This window comes from Nestor notabilis, unplaced genomic scaffold, assembly GCF_000696875.1.
Source record: "Nestor notabilis isolate BGI_N333 unplaced genomic scaffold, ASM69687v1 scaffold20962, whole genome shotgun sequence".
Taxonomy (NCBI): Eukaryota; Metazoa; Chordata; class Aves; order Psittaciformes; family Psittacidae; genus Nestor; species Nestor notabilis.
This window is the reverse complement of record NW_009918993.1, coordinates 43,539-50,518: the sequence shown is the minus strand read 5'-3', so window position 1 is coordinate 50,518 and position 6,980 is coordinate 43,539.

The window sequence follows — 6,980 nt, the reverse complement described above, 5'->3', positions numbered from 1 at the left end:
TGAGCTTTAAGGTCCCTTCCAACCCAAACCATTCTGTGATTCTATGCAAACAAAACCCCCTGAGCTGCAGGCAGCACAGGTTCAGGCAGACATCTGAGGCTGGATGAACTTGGCTTCACTTGTAACCAACAAACTGTGGTAGCTGTGTCAAAGAATAAGGCAAGCAGTCTTGCATAGTCTTGAAAAATAATTCCAGGTTGACTTGGCTATAGGCAGATCACATGTGTTGGGAGGCAATTAAAAAGGTAAACAAGAGGTGATGGTAAATAGCACCTCAATGTAGCCCTGGGCTAGAATTTCTGCACTGGAGGTCTTGGCCTCGAAAGATGCTCAGTCACAGCAGCCACTGGGATTCCCCAGGCATGGAAATGTTACTGAGAGTTTGTTACAACACAGCCAAGGAGTCTGAGGGATGTGAAAAGGGAGGTATCTAATTGGGCATAGATTTGTACTTCTACAAAGTTGAACTTCTTTTGGAATTGACATTGAGTTGAGTGGTTGGTTCTCAGGTCACTGAGAAGCTGAAAAATACCTTCTCTCACCTATTAGAGGAACTTTGAGGAATCCATGTACAGATGTTGAAGATTGCAAACACACTAAGCAGTGCATAAGCTACACCTTCCGTGGGCGCTTGCAGTCTTGCACCCAATATTCAGGAGTGTTTGGGTCTTGGCTAGTGGAGTGGGCACTGGCAGGTTTGGGTCCTGTCTGTCTGGAGCTCATGAGCAGATTGAAGGATGGACCACTCCTTTGAAATCCTGCCTCCGTAAAGGATTTGGTGCCCAATTCCCATATCTAAGCTCTGCTTAGCTAACAAGCCAAGCAGAGGAAACATGCAAACGAAATTTGCCATTTGACATCAAATATAATCATGTTGCAACCCCAGGAAAGAATAAAGAAGTAATGCAAAGTCAATTGAAGATGCTGAGGCTCTGGACAAATGAAAGGTAACACATTGAGGGGAAGGAGGTCATTGATATTTATTTCTCAGGACGAAAAAGACATTTTTGCTGGAGCAGTTTTGAAGGAAAGCTGATGATGTTTGTGTGACTATCATGGAAATGAGCTAACCATGTGATACAGCTAAAAAAAAGGTGTTGCTTTGGTCTCCAAGTGCAAAACCCATCCTTCATCTGAGAGAGGCAGATCTCACGACTGCTCTGCTGAAGAAGCTCCTATGCCAAACAGATTTGGAAGCCTTCATTTAAAAATGTGCATATAATTTGAAGCAGAGGAGCCCAAATTATGTGGTGAGGTTTTGCAGAAGAATTCTTTGCTGCTCATTCCCTTGCTTTTTTTCCTCACTATGGACAATCTCCTGTTTGCTGGCTAATCAGTTTGGGTTTTTGTAAAAGCTAAGTGCTGTGAAGCTAAAGTTCATTAGAGATTCAGGGAGCTTCAATAAGTAAGGAAAAGAATATTCCTCATCTCCCACTCCTTTCCTTTCATAATAAATCCTTTAAAGGGGGAAAATGGAGGAAGAGCACTACCTGTTCTTCCAGGTGCATGTTTGCTGCGGGACCACACTGCTCTTCCACACCATCAGTTCACCCAGAGGCTCCCACTCTCTATCCCACATCTCTCTGCTCTTCTGTTTGGTGACTGTTCACTGTGGGCCTCCTCCCCTGCTCCCTAAATCAAATCCCAACTTTTTCAGCTCTTCCATTCCCACCCATCACAGCAAGAGCGATAGAGTGGGCCTGTAGATCCATTAGGAGAGTTCCCACTGAGGAACATATTTAGGAAATAAAGGCATATGCTTTAGAAAACTGAGCAGAAACAGGCACATCCTTTTCGAGGAAGAAATTATACAGGTTTTGTGTGGGCTGAGCTGGTGGGAGGAAGGAAGTGTGATACAAAGAGAAAGGGCGGTGCTAAATCTGGTCTATGCCTAAGGCTGGCATTTGATTGCCAAACCCATTACCTGGTGTGTTTATTCCTGATGACTGCAGAACTCAAACCCTGATAAACAAATTTTGTTCCTCCATTAAGAATATCCATTTATAATAAGCCACAATGTAAAAATAATTACATTTAAACAACAACAATTACATTTAACAACAACCACCACCACCCTTATGTTTGAAGTATGTTATTTAAATGCTTTAAATCAATCATTGAAAGTCTGCAAAATGTCAGGAGTAAGGATGCAACTTCCTGGGCACTGAATGAGTCAGGGTCATATGAAGAAAATAATGTGTGAACTTTTCATGAAATCACTATTACGCACATGGGAGGCAGATAAAGACTGCTGAGATAATTGTGAGGCTGGCATTTGCTAGCTTTCTAGTGTCGATTTTAATTCCCAAATAAGGACTTTCTTCTCTGAATGCATAGGAAGGGTGGCTTTCTAAGAGTTCCCAAGTGTTGTTTTTGTTGGGCAAAGTTTTTAAAAGGATCAGTTGTCTAGGTTACATTTGGAGCCACTGCTGTTGTGCATCATCGTCACAACTTGAGCCTGAACCTTCCTTTTATACCTTTTATACTTTTATACTTAATGTCAACAGGGCTGCAAAGGTAGCAGTGGAATTGCACTGCAAGAAAGGTTCTTCTTTCCAAAGCCTGAGGCCAGGGATCAGCCACTGGGATGGGAGAAGTGAGGTTAGCAGGAAGGTCTGGCCAGATTTACTTAGATAGTTCTTCAAGGAAAAACAGCAGGCAAGGTGGAAGGCCTGCCCGAGCTTCGTTGTTGGTTTTGTTTCACAGATGTGATACAGCCCACCAAGAGCTCACTTGAGGTCTCCAGACTGCTTCCTCTAGTAGCCTCCCTTCTTACTCCTTCCTGGTCAGTGGCTGGTGAAGACACCTCTCTGTCTCTGGACCCATGCGAGAGCCTGCGACGCTGAGTCTGGGCTCCTGCTTTCTGTTTTAGAGAAGACTGCAAGTTGGCCAAGTCCTCCACAGGGTCTTCTGTCCCAGCTTTCCCACACAGGGACAGGGACAATTGTAACCTGTTGCCCTCCCCAGACCAAAGAAGGCAGGGCAGAAACAGGACTGCGCTTCAGCCCCTCACCCTGTCTTTCTACAGTGAGGAGATGTGCTGCAGCACCGAGTCGAGGGGAGCTGCTGGCTCCATCTCCTCTCTCTGCAGTTCACTCCTGGCATGGTGTTTACTTAAGGCAGAAACTTCCCAGGAATGCATCTGTGGTGAGACACTTACACTTGGCTTTCTTGCTGTGGGCCAGTTCCTAAGAGGCACAAGCTGCCTTTGGGACTTGGCTGAAGATCATCACTCCCCGAGGGAACAGCAAACAGACATCCCAGCGCTGCTTTTCCAGCCCCACTGTTTATCCCAGCTGCTTTTTTCACCAGAGGCTTGGCTCTTCTGCTGTGATAAGCCTTGCTGATCCTGGTCTTTTTCCTCTTGAAGGGACAGGAGCCTAACAAACCCTTCTCTCCCCAAGTGACTAAAACCCACCATCCCCAGGCACCTGGCCTTGTGCTTCCCTTCCCTACTGTAATGGAAACTCCAAAAGCAAGAACTTAAATCTTCCTCCCATCAAAGCAGCAAGGAAGGAGGATGCAGGCGCAGCTCCCTGAAGGCAGATTGTTATCGCAACAGCATAAATCTCTGAGACTTTTTAATAAATGGGGACAAGGGAGGGGGATAAATCTTTCCTGAAATACACTGTGGATGACATTGCACAGACAGAAGGAGCTCAAGGCCGGATCCCCAACCCTGGTTTCACAAGGGCCAGTGGCAGGCGTTGTGCATGGCCACTGATGACTCCAGCACCAGAGTTTCTCAGCACTCTATACACACAGATCCCCCTGCGAGAGGACGCTATGCTCTGTACACACAGATCCCATGGCAGGGGACACTGCGGAGGCCTAAGCGCTGATTGCTCTTGATCCAAATGAGCAGGGAGCTGCTCTGGAGACCCATCACAAAGCATCAGCTGCCAAACCCCCTACATGCATCTGTCAGCAGCCGTGCAAAAGCAGCTGCGGTTTTGAGACCCCTGATTTCAGTGCTCCTGGCTGACCTTCCTGTAAGTGCCAAAGCTGCTGGCCAGCTCTTAGAATTGTAAGCTGGAAGTGCTGATGACTCCTCAGATATGTGAAGCCAGTAGTTCTCATGCTGCAATATCCTCCTTTAAAGCAGATTTGAGAGCTACAGACATTAAAAATGGCACTAAAAGACAGACTGTATCCTTGCCCTGCAGCCTCCCCATCCTGCCTTACATGGGTGCAAGGAGACATGAAGCTCTAGTGTGAGGTGTCCCTGCCCATGGCAGGGGAGTTGGAACTAGATGATCTTAAGGTCTTTTCCAACCCAAACCATTCTATGATTCTATGTTTCCATGCACAGCTTGTCCTTCCTGCAGGTTGCTGAATGAATGTCTTCAGCTTTCTGAAGGGCCCATATTCAACCACCTTTATGGGTGCATTGTGAGGAATGTAAACAGTGAAATGTGAGAGAGTCTAAAAACCAGGCAAAGTCTGCTGTCAGCCAAGTGCCTGGAGCAGCTCCTGCTGTAGGAGAGGAGGCCGGCATTTCTGACACGAATGTCACACTGCAGAGGACAAAATGCCCTCACTGGGCACATTATACCACCGCTGCCCTCTCAGAGCTTTCCTGGCCTCCCCACTGAAGCAGCCGATGCCAGCTCGTTGGCCAGCCCTCTGCAGCTGGCCCCCGGGGGGACAAAATTGAATGTGGTCCTTAACATCCTCAGGATAAAACCCTGCCCATTACAGGCTTCCCCAGGGCTTTTCTGTGTGTCTCAGGAGGGATCTCACCATCAACAGACCACACAGCCAGCTCAGCTCCTGTTTCCAGCATCCTCCCTCCAAGAAAAAGCTCAAGTGGAAAGAACTGGACAGAAATTATCTATGGCTTCATCTGCACCAAGGGAAAGGTATAGTGAAAACAAGGCAGCGCCTGGCTTCCACTTGCAATAGAAAGTTGTTGGGGGGACAGACATGCCACCTCACCCTGCTAGTGCATGGGAAGACCACAGAAAGCCCTGTCTTCTCTCAGATGTTACCCCCACTCACACTAATGTTGAGCTAAGAAAATCTTTTTCTTTATTTGCCAAGTTCACTGTTATTGAGGCTCTGTTGCTCAGACCATTTGTAAGATATTTACTGAGAAAAATAAATTCATGAATTTTTTTCTCATTAAAGCCCTCCTGGAACAAAGGCAAGTGCAGCTTTTCTACATTCACAGATTTCTGATGCCAATAGAAATTAGCCTAGAAACAGGCAAGCTGTAAAGCACGATGTTGAACTCTTGCCAGCCTTGTGACGGCATCATCCCATGGACTTCCGTGAACTGCTGTGCATTGCTCCTACTGTGGGATCAGCATCAGGGCTCGGAAGTGCTAAATAACACTTTGGCAGCTGAACAAGCACGAGGAGGGAAACCAACGTCACCCCAGCAAATCATCACCCGGGAGAGGGCAGGGCTTGGAGCAACCTGGTCTATTGGAAGGTGTCCCTGCCCGTGGCAGGGGGTTGGAACTGGATGAGCTTTAAGGTCCTTTCCAACCCAAACCATTCTATGATTCCATGATAAATAAGGTCCTTCTGGGCCAACAGTTGTTTTCAGTTACAGCCCCGCAGCCCCCCACCAACAGCTTGACAGAGCTCAGCAGACCAGCAGTGTTGCCTGGATGATATTAAGAGGAAAAAACAAGAAACACTGAGCCACATTATTTTCTGCTATAAATAGGCTCTTCTCCTCTCATTTGGATCCTTGCCTGCTGATGCCTGCAGAAAAAATTGGCCCTGAGCAATTTCAGTGGGTGACCCAGTGAGATTTCATCAATAGGTGGAAAATATGGGAGCTATTCTGCGCAGCGAGCCCAGCCGTTGCCTCAGGTGCAGCCCAGCGCATCAGCTTCCATCCGAGTGCACTGTGCAGCAGGGAGTGTTGGCAGACACGCCGGAGTGAATCAGACGGGCAGAGGAGGAGTGTGAGAAGTCACCGGCTGTTGGCTCTGCTGGAGATTTCCACCCCCACAGCAGTGTTGGTAGGAACATGTGCCCCTGCTGCATCCTTTCCGCATCCTTTTCTGCATACCCTCAGCAGCACCGGCCCTGGGTGCCGGGGTCCCTGATTCCAGCAGAGGGGAGCAAACAAATAGTGGGGACATGGGTTTTAAATAGCCCCATCTGTCTGCTGAGTAAATACCAAGCCTTGAGGTCAGGGTTTGACACAGGGGTTTTTTACTACAACAGGTTCTGGCAACAGTGAAGCACCTGCTTCATTCCAGCGCACAGTTTGGGTCCCCTGCATAGCCCCTAAGTTGCATCTTCCTTTGCCCTTACACCCTGCAGCTTGGGTACAAGGTTCATAGGCATCAAAAGGCTGTTAAAGCTCAGTGCCTCCTTGTATGCCTGTAAAATATTTCTGCTCCTGTTTCTCCTTGTGTATCTTTGTGCAAAAGGAGGGATAATGTAGACAAATAATACCAGAAAATATATTAATTAGGTCTGAACCTTACCTGATGTTAGTGCAGGCATGCTTGCTGTACATCGCCTAGCAATGCAAACCTTGTTTTCTTTTAGCTTCTTTTAAGGTAATTTAACAAGAAGAAACAAGGAGAGGCAGCAGTGTGTGACCAAAGGGCTCTGCTCTGACTAACACCCACATCGCACAAAGGCGGCTGTTGCAGAGGCATTCATTGGCGGAGCAGACGTAAAGAGCCAGCAGCAGTCTCCTGTGCAGCTCGGGTAATGACAGCAGCCAGGATCCTTGTCATATATAAACTAAGAAAGCAGCAACCTTCTGAAGTTGCTGCACTAATTGCCATGTTACAGCCTATGGAGCATGCTTCTCTTCAATGCCCCACCGTTCCTCTCAGCTCCCACTTTTTGTCACCTTTACTGGCACTGTATATATCAGCATGCAGAGAAATACCTTATATTGCCTATTAGATCTCTTTCCTCTTCAGGAATTCCTGCTTCCTCACACCGCAGGCTGAAAAGAGCCAGCTTCTACAAAGACTGTTCTGGAAACTACTCCCATGCCA